Below are 20,828 nucleotides of genomic sequence, written 5' to 3' on the forward strand. Positions count from 1 at the left end.
ATCAAAGTCAGAAACAGCCAAGATGTGATCATCTTGGTGATGTCACTTGTATTTAACTTTTAAGTATGGCATGAAATATGGCTCCATTTCTTTTCTAAAACTCCATTTGATGAAATCACTTGTCCTATAACACTGAATGATGAGCCTGTCCTTTACATATTTATTTATATTTCCATTTCATTGTTTATTAAAATATGATAGATTGATAGGCTTCTTTTTAAGTCCTTAGTTAATTCTATTACCTTCTTTTTTTGTTCATATTAGTGTTTTATTGAAAAAAAGTACCTGAAAACCACCTATGTACACAACCTCTGGTGAACATAACGAGCAAGCCTCCTCACCTTCTTTTGTCTTTTAAAAGCTTGACTTCTTTGGAGTAGCTAACTTCTTACACATTCCAGCAACAGTGTCTCCAGTTAACTTGGTTCCTTTTTTTTTTTTTTTTTTTTTTTTTCCCCAGGTTCAATAAAATCAAACTCTTCTAGGGTCAGGGACTGAATTGAGAGTCTCTGGCAAGTGAATAGAGACAAATATATATTCTTTAATGTTTCAGTTTTTTATTTAAATTCCTGTTAGTTAACATACAGCATAATATTAGTGTCAGAAGTAGAATTTAGTGATTCATTATTCGTTAGTTTAAATACAATACCCAGTACTCATCACAAGTGCCCTCCTTAATCCCCATCATCTGTTTAGCCCGTCCCCCATCCATTTCCCCTCCAGCAAACTTTAGTTTGTTCTCTAAAGTTAAGAGCCCTTTTTACGGTCTGCTTCTCTAAGAGAGCCATATTTTTTAAGGGCTCAGTGATGGGTTTTAAGCTCAGCTAGAGTAATGAAACACTTCATCATGGGAACAAATTGTACATCCAACACGGACCATTTGAGGTTGTCTTCTTTGCCGGATGGGTCATAATGGGGATTGTTTTTCTCAAACTATGGGATGTCTGAGTAAGCCTCCTTGACAAGCTTCACAAGTCCTGTGATGCCTGGCTCTTTGCAGTTGTGATGGTAGAAGAAGGCTTCTTCCTCTAGCTTCATGGTTGGAAGGAAGTTGCCAGCCTGTCCTGCCAGTTGGGAACACCATCCCAGCATGCTGTCTGGTTGGGCTGGCTTTAGGATACTCAGTGCAAACTTCCCATGTACACCTTTCTCTAGTCGCTTTCTGGCTTTTATCAACCAATAACTTTTATCAACCAGTAACTCTTTGATTCTTCCCACATTTTTTAGAGGCCTGTCTTCCTAGGGCTGGAGTTACCCTCTTTAGCTGATGGGGCTGCTGGTTTCTTAGTCTTGATATGTTTTCCTGCTGGCCCCTTATTGTTGGCCCAGCAGCAGGCTCAGCAGCCCCAGCCAGCCTTTTCTGGGGCTTCTCCCCGCAGGGGTGTTCTCTCGCAGCACTGACCCCACCATCTGACAGATCTATTACTTTCTCTAACTTTTTTATTTTTATTATGGCTTTATGATTAGCCTTGATATTTGGTAGGACAAACCTCCTCATTTTTTTTAATCTTCTCACGAATGTCTTGGATATTTTAAGATATAATATTTCATAAATATTTTTATAAATTTTTCTAAGCTATTAACTGGAAACTTATTGAATTTGTAAATTATTACTTTTTGTAGAGTAATTATTTATATGGATTATCGCTATCCCTGATCATCACATATTTCTAAATTTAATTATTCTATTATGATTTCCCTAGGTTTACTCTTTTTTTCCCTTAAATTCTTACAGTACTTTGTTGTTGTTGTTATTACATTAATACCTAGCACCATTTAATGTTTGTTGTTATTATGAATGGTATTTTAAAAATCTGGTATTTGCTAATGCGGAGGCAATAAATGTGTACCACTCAGATATATCTTCAAGAATCAACCTGTTGCACAGGGTTCAGTCAGATAACAGCCTGGAGTTACCATACCTCTGGGTTCGGTTACTATATCTGAGTCAAAAGCACAGTCTCCCTAGGCAGCTCCCAGCCAATGACTGAGCATGATAGGCATATTAGGGCCTCCTGCTAATTGCTCTATACAATACTCCTCTATAGGCAGTGTTTGCCCTACAGCTCTCTGCTGGGCTGCCTGCGGCTTTTTAAGAGCTGCATTGCTCTTCTGCAATTCTTCCTATTCCAATTTTTGAAGAAACAATATATTTCAAAAAATCAGGTTTAATCTAAAATATTAACATAAATTTATAATCTGAAAAGCTCTCATTCTGCTACTTAAATAATCTGTAAACTTTTTGTCATCAGCATTCTGTCAACAGAATTCATAATATGACATGACTTTCCACGTCACAGGATTCAATTTATCAGGATGGGTTTTCACCAGAACGAATGAAGTTTTCATGAACCATGGTCCAAAAGCATCTGACTACATCTCTGTCCCTAGCCCAGCTTGCCTTTCCCATCCCAGAACACATTTTTATTTTCAATTGGAACAAATGTGATCTGCCAAAGAATTTGAGTTCCAATTGTTACTGAGATACAGGAAACAGGAAAATAGATGAGAAGTTATTAAAATGCACTTGTAAATTTTCATATTGTCAAATATAGAGAAAAATGAAACAGGTTAATTAAGCCAGGGGATACAAATACTGCACCAAAAATTCAGTTTACACCCAGATTACTAATGCAAACATTTGTTACCACATATGGCTTTAAATATTTCAAGACATTGGGTTTGATGTTACACCCCACAGTGTGTGAATCTTCCATATGGTGATTTTCTATTATATACATTGTATTTGAGTTGCATGGTTGAGTGATAGAAGTTTTTATTTCAAATGTTACTGGATGTATTCATGTATACACACACACACACACACACACACACACACACACACATGCCCACAAACTCACACAGGCTTTAAAGCTTAGCATGAGTCTTTGAGACCAAGAAAACAGTCCTGGCTGTCAGCCTAAATAGGTAATGGAGAGATGTTTTAGCAAAATATAGAATTATTTTTCCTAGTTTTTTTTATTTAAAGGATACAATTTCTTTCTTTCTTTTTTTTTTTTAGATTTTACCTATTTATTCATGAGAGACACAGAGAGAGACAGAGACATGGGCAGAGGGAGAAGCAGGTTCCCCAATGGGGAGACCAATGCAGGACTCAAACCCAGGACCCCAGGGATCACTTCCTGAGCCAAAGGCAGAGGCTCAATCACTGAGCCACCCAGGCGGCTCCTAAAGGATACAATTTCAACTCAATTTCCCATATTTGTCTTCAATATTAATGGCAACAAGTAATTTAAACTTTGCCTTGTTGCTTAAGAAACAGCTACAAATACCTAACTTCATCATATTTTTGCTTTCTATATGCTGAAGAAGCAAATAAAATTAATAGCTTATGTAGATTATTCAATGAGTAAGAAGCTCTAGTTTGAATGGGGAGTCTACCAAAAAAAGGTAAAATGAAGAAGAGGGCCTATAGAATACCATTTTCTCTGTTTCTTTTCTTGATTCCATGCCCTGAGATCAGAAACCTGACAGTGCTTGACCACGCAGCAACAGCAAGAAAAGTATGGCATTTTCAAAGGACTTTTCAATTGTAATGAAACTTCTCAATTAGCAGAAACATGACCAAGGGAATTAAAAACAAGAACAAAAACAAATCAATGTCTTAAAGACTTAGTACAAAATTCATTCATCATGAAAGATGTGTTTTGAATATTTATCATACAAACACTCGAAAAATAGATTTGATTATTTATTTATTTACTTTTTAAAAATGCCTGGCCAGAATGCAAGGATCCATTTCTCTTTGTGCTTAGTATGGTGGACCTTTGTAACCAGGGATTCTTAAAAATAAGGGATTGGAGGAAGTACCTCAGCAGGGGGATCATATATATGGGGAGGAATGGGAGATAGATGATAGATAGATAGATAGATAGATAGATAGATAGATAGATAGATAGATAGATAGATAGATAGATAGATAATAGACAGATGATAGATCAATCGCTTCATCTCTGTTTCTGCAGTGATAAGTGTAACTGCTACTCACCAAGACCTCATAGGAAACAAAAGTTCTCAGACCTTAGGCATCTCAGTTTACCATAATGTTGACCACTCTTCCTTGCTTACTAGCAATTACGGAAACAATTGTACCACCTGCTTGACAAAGAGTAAATGACCGGGAGGTAGTTTAAAGGGAAGTTATTCTTACAGAAACTCACACAAACAAATCGATTGGAGTTGATCTATACAAGGAAATGGATTGACATTGCAAGGGTCAAGACCAACTGCAAATTTTAAGTCACCTGTAAAGCATTAGCTCCAGATTTCTATTCTCAGAGCTCCAGCTTTTCTGTGGTAACAGAAGATCTTGGGACGACTAGATTGCTTTGTCTAACAAATAGGGCATTTATATACTGCAACAAATATCCCTTCACTTAATCGTAGTAATTCACCTCTGGTGCAAATTATAGTAGTTGAGATTTTTTTTTCCCAGCAAACCCACAATGGAGAAAATTTAACCCAAAGAGGAAATGGGGCAAAGATCATAACTGAAATAAAAATTTTTAAAAGATGAGCAGGAGTTAGAAGAAAAGGATATGTTCACAAGTAGTCTGTCTCTGAATAAACATAAATGATAGCATAAATGGAGTTTAAACTTATGTGATAATAATAAAAATGGAAAAGGAAATTTCCTCTTAGGTTAATTGTTGCCAGATGCTCCTGTTTTTAAGTAGTATGATCCAATGCTATCAGATTTGCTACTGTAATCTGGCAGATGAGTTAATGGATTACATAAAACTAATTAGTCAAATCAGGATATATGGACAATGCTAACTACCTTTTCTAATCTGTTTTGATATTAAATCCATTCTTGGCAATATATTACCTCCCAAATGCCCTTGGAAATAACAGTAATTTGACTACTTTTGTGTACTATATGATTAAAGCCTAGCTTTAAACAAAACATTTTGGTGTTTTGTTTTTGATTATTAATTTAAAAAATCCTTAACAATATTTATTTTTCTTAAGCATATTTTCCAGCTTTTTCTCCATTAACATGTGCTTTGAAGTGTTTGCCTTATAATAATATATAGGAAAAAACACACTTTGGTCACAGCTGTATTTCTTTTTTTTTTTTTAAGATTTTATTTATTTATTTGACACAGAGAGAGAAAGCATGAGCAGGGAGAGTGACAGGCAGAGGGAGAGAGAGAAGCAGACTCCCCGCTGAGCAGGGACCCCCCCCCCAATGTGGGACTCCATCCCAGGACCATGGGATCATGATCTGAGCTGAAGGCAGATGCTTAACCAACTGAGCCACCTAGGAGACCCCACAGTTATATTTCTAATGACGCATATAATATTTGGTTTTGGACCTATTGCATATTAAGAAAATAGGTTATCATTTAACTGTTAAAATTATAATACTGACAAAATGTTTCAAATATTCAATCTTTAAAAGTCTTTACTTTATGCTTTAAAATATCAACAGGCTTACCTGAATAGGTTGTATTTTTTTCTGGCTAACAAAATTATAGAAACCACTTCAACCGATAATTTGTAAGCCCATCACCATAAGTAACACTTTATATGTATATATTGGCTTTTTTTCCAACATATTACAATATTTATTATCTTTACAATATTTTCATGCTTACATCTCATGCCACTGTTTTCATTTGTATAGAGACCCTACTGTCTCTTGCTTAGCCCAAGCTCATTGCTCAAGATATAATTCCTTCTTTATCTTATATCACTTTTTCACTGGATCATTCCCATCAACATACACATATACTGTTATTTCTTAAGAGAAAAAGCTTTTCAGTTTCCACTTTCTCTGCCAACTACTCTTACTCTGCACCCCTTTGGAGTAAAATGCCTAAAACAGGTGGGTTTTTTTCCCCCCTTCCTCACATGTTCTTACTTCATCCAGTTTTCTTTCTCATCACCTTATTAAAAATGTTATCATCAAGATCACTACCAAAGTAATTAAAGCCAATTTACTTGACCTATAGGTAGCCTTTGAAGTAGTTCACCCTACCCTTCTCTTTTTCATACTTCCCCACATTTCTTCTAAGTCTTTACTATTTCTGGGATTTATCCTACCTCAATGATCATTCCATCTTCATCTCCTTTGCAGGTTCCTTCTCTTGTCTTCAGTCTCTAAATTAGTGCATTTCCAGTCTCAGACTTTGGTTTTCTCTTTTTTTTTTTTTTTTTTTTTTTGTTCATCCTGTTGGAGGTCACATCTAGTCTCATGGCTTTAAAAATTAGTATATGAAAACTTCTAAAGTTGCATCTCCCACTCATAGTTCTCCATCAGATTGCAGACCCGTAAATCTCATTGTTTACTTGACATCTCTAGTGGATGTCTAGTTGACATTTCAAACTGAACATACTTCAGAATGGATTCTCAATTACCCCTCCCTGTATCTGCCCCAAATATAGGCCATGCCCCACTATTTTTTTTCAGTACTATGCCATCATAAGTTGAGTCATCCTTGAGTCCCCATTTTTCTCTTACAACGTATACCTAACATGTCAGGAAATTTGTTGTCTCTAACTTCAAAATATATTCCAAATCCAAATATTTTGCACCACCTATGATCAAGATTGATTCCCAGGACTACAATAGTCTCCAAGCTAATTCCTATATTTGTATTTTTGCCCATTAGAGTCTATTCTTGACACAAGAGCCAGAGTTTGTTGGGAAACACACTCAGAATTAGCACCTGTTGGGTCAAGGAATGGTGAGAGGGAAAGCAAAGGAGCATCTTTGGTCAAAGGGAAAAGATCGGCTACCAGAGAGTCTCAGAAGAGGTCACTCAATCCCACAAGAATCTCTGAAACTACAATAGTCCTCTGAGTGGTCTTGACATAAGGTGGTAGAGCCTTTAGTTCCCCATGAACCACTCATTGAATGTAGACTGCTCTCAGAGACAGAGTGAGACTTGGGCAAGCAGGCTCCCTGCAGCAAGCAGAGTTACGTGTCACAGTTGGAAGCTATGAAGCAGCAGCACAATCAGTAAGTGTATACTAAATCCTCCAGTTCCGAAGAGACATATGGTTGGTGTATCACTGTGTCTACTGCACAACCAGTGGAAAATCACTGCTCTTAAGAAAACAATTAGGAGAGTAAGTAGGTGGAATTTGGCTAAGTTCAAATTTGAAAATAAAATATTGCTAGGTTAGCTATCTGACAAAATATGAATTCCATCTCTTCCTTATGAACTTCAATATGTGTTGTTTACAAAAATTGTGATTGTAAGGTACTTTCAACTGGAACATGTGATTAATGATTCAGGAGACATTGGGCCTCAAGGTGTCAACTATGTGACAGGAATTTAATCACTCAGTGGCTTCAGGAAGATTCCCTTATTGCCAGATATCTTTCTATGTTGTTTCTTTCTGCATGAAATCAATTCCATTCATTCCTTTATCTTATAATTTTCTTTTGTTTAAAAATATATGCATTCTAAAAAGGAAAACTCTTTAAACCTTTTTGGTCACTACAACTCATTTTTTTTCTAAACCATGTATATTCAGTAAAGACTATTTACTCTATGTACCAGATGCTGTGTGATGTTGTGAGCTCACTGAAGTGAATGAATTTCTAAATGATTTCAAGGAACACTGCAATTTAGTAATGGAAAAAAGAAACGGTGAAAGCACATTATTTCAATGCAGCTTGATATGTGCATTGACAGAGATTTGCCCAGGGTCCTGATCAAAGGTCACCAGAGAGAAATCCTGGAGGACAAGTAGGGTTAATCAGTTGGAGACTGGAGGTGGAGGTAATATTTCAGGCGGAAAAAAGCTGTGTCTGCAAAGGTGAGGAGGTCAGGAGGACGCAAGACACAGTGGAACTTACATGGGATCGATAGCCCTGGGATGGAGAGCCTGAGGAAGGCAAGCTGTGTTGAGATGGAGTCCGGAGCTAAAGGCAGGGAAGAGTGCAATTGTACTTATTTAATTGTTTTTCAGACTCAACAATTTCTTAAGTGGAATAGGGAATATGCTTAGAGGAAAAAAATGTTGGAACATGAGCTTCAGAAGTTGTGGTAGATTTTTTTAATTAATAGTTTACAACAAATTTAAAGCATGCAAATCTTCCTTTCTCTAATTTTCAAGCTATTTACAAAGAGTGATGCTTAATCTTTTTCTTGTGTTTGTGACTGTAGCCTATACAGAGAACCCAGTGAAATAAACAGATCTTCTTCCCCTGTAAAATGCATATAAAATGGCGCATACTTAATTTCAAGGTGTTCATAAATTTCCTGAAGCTCATCCATAGTTGCTTTTGGGTGCTGAGTTAAGATACCCAAATCCAGCATTTATGCATCAATTTGATAAGAATAGGACCAGTATGTTTGCTCTTCCCCTTTCCCTTCAAATCTCTGCTCAAAGGCACAGTATTAATTCTAGCTGCCAATTCATTCATTTGGTGACACCCAGAATCATGATGTACTGCATCACTCAACTTCTGGGCAGGGCCAGAGGTATATCACCCTGGTCATGCAACCCCTTTATCTGTGAGTGTATGAACTTTCAGGGAGTAGTGCCTTTTCTTATGCTCACCGTAAATCACTCAGATGGTATTATAGCCCCATTTCCTTCTGTTCTGTCCGCACTGGATTTGGAAGCAAATGTGAAGACAGCTTGAAAAGTAATTTACCTGTTGTAAGTATAACTGCTTAAAACAGGAGCCCCATCCTTTATAGTTATGAGATGTCACAATGATTTTATTGGGGAGACAGATTTAATCAATGTCACCGACGGAACTCTATTAAATAATTACGCTTACTCTTTTGAACTTTTTCCCTATTTGGCACTTGAAACAGCTATCCTTTTGTTCTGGATCACAGTGGAGATATTTTGTTATAGTGAGAAACTTGAAGGGTTTTTCTTTGTCTATATTCATTTCTATTCTGCCACTTTTATATACCTTTCGGTGTAGGTTTAATTCATACCAGTAGATGCAGGCTCGTTGGGTTAAATGCTTACATCTTAAAATAAAGCAAGATATATAATTGTGCAACTTCTGGATAACATGAAAGACATCTTTTCCATAAATCTTTTCCAAATTTGAAGTATTATCAATTCTTTGCCCAATATTTTAATTACTAAAATGTGGACCTACATTAATAGAAATGAAAGCCGGTTAGGAAGTCTTCTCTATTTACAAATAATCTCATCTGTTCCTCAGTGAAAAGCAGACTGAAAAAGTTTGGGAAATGCAAGAGGTATGTTTTGACAATCCTGTCTACGAACCTCAGGAGTTATTAGAGAAAGAATTTGTCAGTGGACTTTGGTTAACAGACCATGACCGTTAGCTGAAATGTCAATAAGAATAGTTTATGTATGTTTTATTTTATTAGTTTGAGCCAAGTGTCTGATTGTGGGGCACTGCCATATGCAGTGATTGTAAGGTCTCTTGAAAGTCTTTTTGGCCCCAATTATTTTGTCACTACTCATATTTTTCATATATTAAAGACATTGCTTTGTTAGGAACCATCTTCAGAAATCGCTAGAGAATTATAATATGTAAACCTACTTATTAACCACACTGAAATTAATTTATTTGTCCATTTCATCCAGCAAAATTCTAGATGAGTCCAGCATGCTCTTTTACCTAAACAAAGATCCAAAGTGAGTTCTTTGAGCCCTAAGGGAACTTCAAGAGAAAAGTAAAATAAGAAGGAAAGGAAAACTTGGTTTATACCATTTACATTTTTTTCCTTATTGGACCAGATCTTTGGCATATGCATATATATATATATATATATATATATATATATATATATATATTGCATTTATTCACTCAATATTAATTGAGAGCCAGGGACATTCTTAAGTACTCAGGATATAGTCATTTTCATTACTTTTATGGAGCTTATACTGGGTGGTAAGTGATGTAATCATACATTATTGTATGTCATAACCAAAATATCACGATTCTGACTCAGTCATTTCAAGCTGTATACTTACATTAACCATCACATGTTAAGTCTCAAATCCAGAAATGATACATACATTGACTGCCAGTATCCAAGTATCAGACATACACGGTCATTATGTTGTAGAAATTATGAATTAACTTACAAGTTTGAGACATTACATTAGTTGAGTAATTAGCTATTAGGGAACCCACAACTCAAGAGTGCAAAAATAAAATTGTCGTTTTTATGAAAATTAATAATTTAAGCTCCTATACCTTTAGGAAAGCAGATTCTGAAACGTAGGTAGTCTTGGGTTTTTTCTCCCTACTAGCTTGTCTAAATTCTGAATGATGGAGGCTTACATGGTACCAAAACATTGATTAGATGAGAAGTCAACTGGAGTAGATAGAGTGTGTTGGCTAAAATACTCCTTCACTTGTCCAATTTCACCCATTCTTTCATGAGTTATGTGCCATGTTTTAGGACACAGAAATGATATCCCAGCTTGCATGCCAATCTAGAGCACAGAAATCTTTGGGAAGTTATCTTTGGTCCTATCAGCCATGTGTGCTTACCGAGGCCATTTTCTCTTGACTGTGAATGGGAAGGGGAACAAAATTTCCCACTGATCTTGGAATCTTCAAATCTATTTTAATATTTCAACTACTCCCTCCATGTCACCCCCTAATATTCCTTTATTTTCTTTTTTCTTTTTTTTTTTTTTTAATTTTTATTTATTTATGATAGTCACACACACAGAGAGAGAGAGAGAGAGAGAGAGGCAGAGGGAGAAGCAGGCTCCATGCACCGGGAGCCCGACGTGGGATTCGATCCCGGGTCTCCAGGATCGCGCCCTGGGCCAAAGGCAGGCGCTAAACCGCAGCGCCACCCAGGGATCCCTATTCCTTTATTTTCTACACAGGGTCCCGACTTACTTTTCCAATATGTATGATTAGCAAAATGAAAGAAAAAATGAAAATCACGGTTTTCTAATACTCGGCAATGGCAGACCAGGATGACGATGTTCAAGAGGAGGAAAACAAATAAAGCCAGCCCAATAACCACTTCAACTTTTCTACTATTATGTTAGTAAATGAGTTGTTTGGCTCTAACCTTCAGTTTATTTACTTGTAAAATAGGGATAAGATTAGAACATACCACATCAGATTGCTATAAGGATTTAATAAGATTACTAAAGACCTTAGTTTGGTACCCAGCACATTAAAAACAAACAAACAAACAAAAAAAACTTAAGTTTGGTGTCTAAAAATAAAGGCTTAATGGATGTCTTCTATTATACCATTTTCACTCTTGTAGTATAAATATACATATATATAATATTTTGGCATAAAAAATTTGGTAATTATTATAATTACTTTTTATTTTTACAGATGTTTGTTAGGCGTTCCTGTATCTTCCTGATATCTAGCAATATGTTTCTTAATAATAACAGTTCTTCTTCCATCCACCCTCACATGGGTCTTTATCACATTTGCATTTTGGAATTATGTTTTATGAACTAAATTAGTAAAGCTTCTTAGTGGCAAACCAGAAGGGTTAAAATATTTAATTCCACCATCATATGAATATGTTGATCATTACATTCATAATGATACAGTTAAATGATAAAATCATAAAACTTGAAGAGCACCTGGCTGGCTGGCTGCAGCTAGTGGAGCATGCAACTATTGATCTCGAGGTTGTGAGTTCGAGCCCCACCTTGGGCACAGTGATTACTTTAAAAAGTTATAAAGCTTGGAAAAACTTTGAGTAGATTATTATTATTATTATTATTATTATTATTATTATTATTATCTGTTGTGTTATCCTCATGTAGGGGTTCACATGAAAACACTTTGCAGACAAAAGGTGATCAAATTTTTACTTAAATGCCTTTAGAAAAGAAAATGCAAAGTCGGCCTCATCAAGCTATTTTAGGGCCTAAGAACAAAATGCCTAAACTAGGGAGCCTCTGTTATTGTTAAAAAGTTGTTTTCTTTCCTCCTGGAAAGTAAAGGGAAATAGTTCTTGCTCTGAATGCAAGAAGATATGAAAGCAAAACGTGTTGTTCCCATCATTAAGCACATTTTCTAAATTTTACCTAAACATTTGCAACTAACAGCAGATATTTTAAGACCTATGGTTTGAATAGGTCTTTTCAATTTCTTAGCTGCAAAATTTTGTGAGTCACTCAGTGCATATAACTTCATATGTTTACATACTTTATTCTATAGATTTTCTGAAAACCAACTTAAATTATTTTTTTTCTGAATTATATTTAATATAATTAAAGCAGATATTATTCTTCTTTTGAATGTGGCATTTTCTGTCCTACATGACTCAAAAATGCACTGCTTTTGATATGGCTAGAGATACATTAGAAACAAAAACAACTAGACTGTTACATATACAAATATCTAAAAGGTCAGTTTTATTTTCTCCTTGGAATCCACTAACAAAAAGGATAATGACAGAGACAAGCAATCTAAATTAAAAAGAAGTATTTTGTTGGGGAAAAATAAAAAAAGACCCAAAATTAAGATATATCCCTACAACTTATGAGCTGTCTTACCTCATTAGCATCTTCTAATTTTAATATTTTTGCCCTCAAAATAGCATATATGTTTCACTTGTGTTATCTTTTCATAAGATTTGAAGATGAATTTCAATTTAGACAACAAATATGAAACATTCACAAGTCTGATCCTATTATTGTGGTGACTACATAAGTACTCTACCCTTATCATACCAAATATATGTACTATGTACAAAAATTATCTTTATTAAAGTTCAAACAATAGCCCATTCTAATTTAAAAGATTAAAAAAATACTTCCTCTAACAATTTCATTATATAATCTAGAAGACACTTCATGTGAGTGATGGTGCTTCCTCTGCAAATAACAAGACACACAAATCAAAATGGCTTAGGCTATATGAAAAATTCATTATCTCATTTACAGAAAGTCTCACAGCAATGTGGAAGCATCCTTGCTCGGCCATGGTGTTACAATTCATGGTGTGATAAGTTTAGTGTCAGAGTTTTATGCAACAATGCTAGAAGGCATTGTCTAATGGTGGAAGTAACAATTTCATTTGCCAACAACATTCTCTTCCCATCTGTTGGCAAACGTTTTGTCATATAGTTTATGTCAATCTAGTTATTGGCAATGGCAATGGGATTATCATAATTAGTTATGCTGGATTGTCCAATACAATAGGTGGTAGCCACATGTGTCTATTAAAATTAAATGAAGAGTTTTTTAAGTTAATGAATTAATAGTATTAAAATTAAATAAAATATAAAACTCCATTTTGCTGTCTTACTGGCCACATTTCAAAAACTTAATAGCCCCATGAGGCTAATGGCTACTATACTGGGCAGTGTAGAAATGGAATATTTCTGTCATAACAGAAATTCCTAATGGACAGTGTGGGAACTTTAGATAAATCAGGATTTACCTCTGAACTAGCACAAGGATAACGTTTGAAAGCTGGATATCTGAATAGATCGTGTTTCTCTCTACCAAGGAATATATAAAGATTTTACGTATTGTATGCTATATCTGTGACATCGTTTTTTGAGGAACAAAGATTGCCACATTCTACAAACCTTCCTCCCAGCATTGCATATTCCATATACCTCTCCCTTGCACTATATTTTAGCTGGCAAATGGAGAAGAGGCAGGGAGGTTTACATAATAATATCTGTGAATTAGAGTTGGCTCTATAAATTGGACATAAAACAACTACTTAAAACTAAAAATTAAAAACAAAATGCCTGAGAAGGTGGCATAGAAAAATATGAATGAATTATATCGCTCTCCATAGCAAAATAATTGCGTTCATATTTTAATTTCTGCAACCAGCTGCATGGCTTTGCTTTCAGTTTGCCAGATATCAAATGAAAACATATTTTATTTAGGAAGTATAGCCTATTGTTTAAAACTAATGGTCTGCATTATCTATAGGGAGAAATTTATAAGAGTCCAATGGAAAATTGAGTTCCTACATAGTTTACTCCCTTGTCTTCAAGGCAAATTACCTATCTAATCTTAGGAAATATGGGCAGCCCGGGTGGCTCAGCGGTTTAGCGCTGCCTTCAGTCCAGGGCCTGGTCCTGGGGACCTAGGATCGAGTCTCACGTCGGGCTCCCTGCATGGAGCCTGCTTCTCCCTCTGCCTGTGTCTCTGCCTCTCTCTCTCTCTATGTGTGTGTGTGTGTCTCTCATGAATAAATAAAATCTTAAAAAAAAAAAAGAAATGTGATTCCCAATGCATTCCAGTTCATGTATAGCCATCTCAATAGCTTCTCTTGCTGCTCCACTATGCCCCTCTCTACCAAAGGGAAGGGGAAGAAGCCTATTAGGAATGTTGGAATAGTCCCCAGATAGTCCCCAAATTCCACTTAACTGTTCATGATATTAAAAAGTACAAAATAGGGGCGCCTCAGTAGCTCCGTCAGATGAATCTCCAACTGTTGATTTGGGGTCTGGTTATGATCTCAGGGTCATGAGATTGAGCCACAGGTGGGGCATAAAGCCTGCTTGAAATTCTCACTCCCTCTGCCCCTCCCCCTACTCACATACGCAATAGCGTGCACACACTCTTTCTTTCTAAAATAAATAAATAAATAAAATATTTAAAAAGACTCAGAAGAATAATGGCTTGATAATCATTAAAGACTTTCTAATATAAATGGAACAACAAATGTTCGTTATGTCACAGTTACAAAAGAAGAAAAAATGAATGGGAAAAAAATTGAATGGTGATTCCAGGAGAAAATATTAGAATGCTTTTTGGTGGCTGAGATAAAGGATGTCCTCTCTTACACAGGAAAGAATAGCAGGGCAAATATACTTCTCAGGTCACAAAGCACTAAGGCAATTTACTTCTGTCCGTATTTTTATCAACGGTCCTTCCTCTATAATCGCTGACCTCTGAGAAATTTTGGGCTTGGTGCATCCTCTCCCCAGCCTGAAGGTCATGCTCTGTTCTATTTGCTGTGTCTGAAATAGCTGTGTGCTTTTATCCTAAATTCATGCTTTGGTCCCAGAACCATCTAAGCATCTGATTAGCTCCATCTTTTATCTCCCATCTCGGTGGCTTTAGACCTTTGGCCTCCGGTTTCTGATGTTCCCTACACACTCTGATTGATACAGAGCTGAGAAGTTGGCTTTAGAGCCCTGAACAGGACAGGCCTGGCCTCCCTGCACTCTACTTAATATCTTGCCAAAAGAAGTCTAGTCCCTGGAGAATGATCAACTATTTTTAAACTGCAAATTTAAGCTTTTCATTTATTTTGTGTCTTTCTTTCATGCCTTATCACTAATTAAAATTAAAAAAAAAAAAAAAACTAACCAAAAAGGCTTGAGAGTGTATTACAGGTCACAAGAATGAACTAATTTTTAATATTTCATATTACATATGTTATAGCATAAATTGATCTCTCCGTTTATTTTATGTTGTTAGATATTTTAAACTGTATTTAGGTTGCATTCATTAAAATCAATTCATGATTTGCAATTTCTTTGGCTTTTATCTACATCCCAAAATGGTACTCAAACTATGTATTTTATATATTTGATGGATCTGGATGTTATGTTTTTATATGTATTCCTTTAATTCCTTAATTAAACCTGAAATTTGGTTTCTAAGTTGAAATAATGTGTGTAATTCTCAAGTTTTTAAGATTGCCTCAAGTAGTCATCATTCTTTCAAAATTATCCTATTAATCTCAGTCACTTATCTTAAAAAATCTTTGTTAGTTTTATGATGTAGCTAGGGAAGGCATGAAGGCATAGGGGACAGGACACTGCCTCTGAGTCCCAGATTCAGTAATAACTGGGGGAATTTAGATCATGTCCTATAACTTGCCATTGCCTTGGTTTCCTCATTTACAAGACTAGAGCTCCCATGGCTCCTGTGTAGAAGGAACCATGCTCCTCCCTACCACCAGCTGCTGAAGACAGGAGGTTTTTTTCATGACATACAGATCACATTTAGACTTGAGGAGATTGTGGGCAGAGAACCAGGATTTGTCAGTCTTCTGTGGTAAGGGACTTGAACTGGGAAGTGCTCTTTCTCCATTTAGTGTGTAGATACAGAGTCGTGGTGTCTCAATAGCTCCCATTTCTTGGCCCTCTGTTTATCTTGTCTTAAAAGACCTGAGTTTGGAGTGACCTGTTCTTGGCTAGCATGTGGGGTTTCCACTAAAAACACTGGAGTGTTTGTCAAGATGATTTCAAATTTACTGTCATTGTATAAAATTGAATGATGTAAGAACAAAAATACAAACGTTGCAACTGAAAATACAGGCAAAGGACTTAAATAAACACTTTTCCCAAGGAAATATGATAATAAGCACATTAAAAGATTTTCAGCCTCATTAATTACTAGGATGATGCAAAACCACATTGAGATAACACTTTACATCCATTTAGATGATCACGATAAAAAAAATAAAAGTATTGGTAAAAATATGGAGAAATTAGAATCCTTATGCATTGCTGGTAGGAATATAAAATGTAGAACACAGTTTAGCAGTTTCTGAATACACTGAACATAGAATAATCATATTAGTAAGCAATTCTCCTCCTAGGTTTTATTCAAGAGAATTCTAAACAGGTACTCAAAGAAAAACTGGTACACAAATATTCATAATGGCTCTATTCACAATAACCATAGGATGGAAATAATCCAAATACTGGTCAACGGATGAATGATAAACAAAATGTGTATAGTCACACAATGCAATATTATTCAGCCAAAAAAAAAAAAGGAATGGAGTATTGATCTATACTACCACATAGGTGAACATTAAAAACATTATGCTGAGTAAAAGAAGCCAGACACAAAGGCAAATATATTGCAAGATTCAATTTTTCTGAAATATCCTGAACAGATAAGCCCATAAGGACAGAAAGTAGGTGCATAGTTGCCATGGGCTGGAGGCAAGAGAATGAGGAATAATTACTTAAGGAGTGTGAGGTTTCCCTTTGCAGTGGTGAAAAAATTGCAGAACCTGATAAGGATGTTGGACGTACAACATCACAAATGTATTTGATGTCACTGAATTGTACACTTCAAAGTGATAATTTTTATGTTACGTGTATTTTAACACAATACAACAAATTATGATTCAATTTACACAAAGTAGAAATTTACATTTCTACTAAAGCAAGACGGCCTACCCCATGTTGGAAGAGATATTCCATTCTTATCAGCTACTTGCAGCAGTTGAAAAGGGAATTTTTTGTTTATATAGTTTTGTGATTTAAAGAAGCAGCATTTCAAGGCATAATAAAAAATAACACTCTGAGATATTAATTTTCAAAGTGTTAGGCATGATCTTCAGCCAATCAAATTTTTACCTCTTAGCTCCATGCTGCATTGTTCTAATTGCTAGATTACCTTCTTTCTTTCTTTTTCTCTTTTGTTAACATCATCTCTGTTCTAAGGTATATGCTGGGCTTTCTTACAGTTTAGTACAACACAATTATCTCTCAGTTATAGTGGGGTTTTTGTGATAGTTGTTTCGTTCATAGCCAATGTTTGTCGTACACTCCTGTGCATCACAATAAAAACAAACAAACAAACCTCTAAATTAAAATATTTGACAGACAGTGACACAATAATGGGCTTTGTATCCCTTACCACATTCTCATGTTTGTGAAAATTATCTTACATACAGGGTTGGCTGTAATGATGTAAGCATCCGAACTAGAATTCGGGTTTTATTTCTTCCACTTTAGTAAGTGACATGTATAGATATTTAAATAGTTACAACCTTGGTGGTAAACTTGGGTATGAAAGAAAAAAAAGTGCTATTCTTTATTGCTTAAACTCTGATTCAGAGCTACTTGCTTGCTTATTGTGGTCAATTTAACTAAAAGACAACCTACAGAATGGAAGAAGATATTTGCAAATGTTGTATCAGATAAAGGCCTAGTATCCAAGATCTATAAAGAACTTACTAAACTCAACAGCAAATAAACAAACAATCCAATCAGGAAATGGGTAAAAGACATGAACAGAAATCTCACAAAGGAAGACATAGACATGGCCAACAAGCACAGGAGAAAATGCTCCGCATCACTGGCCATGAGGGAAATACAAATCAAAACCAAAATGAGATACCACCTCACACCAGTGAGAATGGGGAAAATTAACAAGGCAGGAAACAACAAATGTTGGAGAGGATGTGGAGAAAAGGGAACCCTCTTGCAATGTTGGTGGGAATGAACTGGTGCAGCCATTCTGGAAAACTGTGTGGAGGTTCCTCAAAGAATTCTTAGAGACCTGCCCTACGACCCAGCAATTGCACTGCTGGGGATTGACCCCAAAGATGCAGATGCAGTGAAACACCGGGACACCTGTACCCCGATGTTTATAGCAGCAATGTCCACAATAGCCAAACTGTGGAAGGAGCCTCGGTGTCCATCGAAAGATGAATGGATAAAGAAGATGTGGTCTATGTATACAATGGAATATTCCTCAGCCATTAGAAACGACAAATACCCACCATTTGCTTCGACGTGGATGGAACTGGAGGGTATTATGCTGAGTGAAGTAAGTCAATTGGAGAAGGACAAACATTCTATGGTCTCATTCATTTGGGGAATATAAAAAATAGTGAAAGGGAATAAAGGAGAAAGGAGAGAAAATGAGTGGGAAATATCAGAGAGGGAGACAGAACATGAGAGACCCCTAACTCTGGGAAATGAACAAGGGGTGGTAGAAAGGGAGGTGGGTGGGGGGTGGGGGTGACTACTTTTTATATTCCCCAAATGAATGAGACCATATAATGTTTGTCCTTCTCTGATTGACTTACTTCACTCAGCATAATACCCTCCAGTTCCATCCACGTCTTAGGTGGAGGCTCCCTCACAGAAGCAGCTTTATCTCCCTAAGCCCCTACTAGTGATCCAGCCTATAGTTCTTAACAAAGTATTTGCCTAGTTGAGCCACAACTGAATAAGTGAAAACTTCAGCATTCCGCAAGAGCTCGACATTTAGAGGGCCATCTCCCCTTGCCCGTACGTCTGAGGTCCCTCTGCTGCTCACTCACACTATCCTGGGGGCTTCTGCATGTGTGCCCCTTTTGGATTCCCAGACAAGATCCCAGGTAGAGCATTCCATTCTCTTATCTCTCCTCACACTTCAGAGGGAACTCTGGTATGGTTCCAAGCTTTTACAGCACTCAAATGAAGAGGACACGTGGATGACTCCATATGAAGGACCTGGGTATGTTGTGCAAAGGTTCGCAAATAGGATGACCATTCCGCACCCAGCCCCAGCTAAATAAAAGTGCTCAGAACTTTCTTTCCTTCTTTCCTTTCGCATTCTCCCTTTCTTCCTTTGCTTTCAAGAAAAGTGGAAAGTTTAGGACACAGAAAGGAGAATAGATTAGCAGCAGGATTGCATATCTATGTCAGTACGGTCAGCTACATAGGGAAATACAGAATAATTTCCATAGCTATCTGATTTTTATCACATGTTTCTACCCCAATAAGCCAGGACAGAAACAACAAAAAACAAACAAAACAAACAAGCAAAAAACTCTAATCCGATAAGATTAGTTTGAAATGTCTTGAAATCTTTTGAGGTAACCCAGAAGGCAATATTGGATAGAATTTCAGGATTTACTCTGCTCATCTACTCTCTCCTGGATGGTACTTGGGTTACAGGGAGGAGGGGTATCGCTTTAAGGGCTTGGTCTTTGGGGAAAGAGACAAAAGTCTCTGAGTCCCATAGTATCCTCCCTACCTTCATCTCAGCCCTTCCATCCCTGGCTTTCCCTTTGAAGTTTTGGCTGCTGTTGCGAGAGTCTTCATAGCCGTTGCCCTCTAAGCCACCCATCGTTAGCTTCTGCTGAAATCCTTGGCTAGGAAAAGTCCTTTCTCACCTTAGTCAAGGTTCTGGCAGCCATCCTTGAAATATTGAACACATCTTGGCCCTCATTGCGGAGCCTGCTGGGATCTGAGTGTGAGTCCCATTGCCCCAAGCCAAAGTACAGTTACAGAAATTCCTTAGTTGCAGGCGAGAACTGGATCCCCCCACGGTCTGTAAAAACTGAATGAGAGCAGCACTGAATGAGAAGAATGCAGGCCCTCTCCATGCCTGGGTAAACTGTACAACCAAAGCTTTTCTACACGGCTGTCCTTGGGGACATTTGAAGTATCCCACCATGCTGACCCTGCCAGGACTCCTGAAGAAAAATTGGCAGAAGTTTCTGGGGTCTTGGCATTTCTCTAAATGAAAGAAATTTATCCCTCACTCCATATACCCAACTGCCTGCCTCTTCTGCTCTGTCTCCTGTGATTCCATTAATCTACCAGGTTCGTGGGTGGTAGTGGATATTACTCCATTTCTCTTTCTTGAAATGTTCCTTAGGTAAAAAATCAGCAATCACATTCTCCAGACCTCTCCTTGATATGTTAAATTGATAGATAGAATTTCTCTTGAAACAGTCTTACGGTTAAACTGTTTGTCATGCTACCATCACTATATTAAGTGTCAAAACTTGGATATTAACTCTTTCTGCCTTTTGGTGGAATAATCCTATGACTGCCTTGCCTTCATCTGCCCCAACCTGTATATCCACATGAGCATGGATACTTTTAAGGATTATCCAAGACTTGGGCATAGGCTTCAGAGATTGCTGGGTGTCCCATCCATGTAATGCTGAGCACTGAGCAGTGCACATAATGTGACTGACGATTAGCTCATTTTCTAGGAGTGGTTGTCTTCATTAAACTGTCTTTTTACTATTGATTAGCATACTTTATAGTTCTGTAGGGATAGAGGTTAACTTGTAGAAAGCTGGTATTAATGAAATCCTTCCTGGAATGGGAGCACTACAGCTAGTTCTTGTTCAACAGCAATGTTGAAATTACATCCACCTAGAAGAAAAAGTAACTGCGAAT

At 36.7% G+C, this 20,828-nt stretch overlaps 1 pseudogene; it reads right to left on the minus strand.

Annotated features, from left to right (window-relative positions):
- Positions 1–416: 416 nt before the first annotated feature.
- LOC129495418 (thymocyte nuclear protein 1-like) lies at positions 417–19,761 on the minus strand (annotated as a pseudogene).
- Positions 19,762–20,828: the final 1,067 nt, after the last annotated feature.

Source organism: Nyctereutes procyonoides, unplaced genomic scaffold (assembly GCF_905146905.1).
Source record: "Nyctereutes procyonoides isolate TBG_1078 unplaced genomic scaffold, NYPRO_anot_genome, whole genome shotgun sequence".
Classification (NCBI taxonomy): domain Eukaryota; kingdom Metazoa; phylum Chordata; class Mammalia; order Carnivora; family Canidae; genus Nyctereutes; species Nyctereutes procyonoides.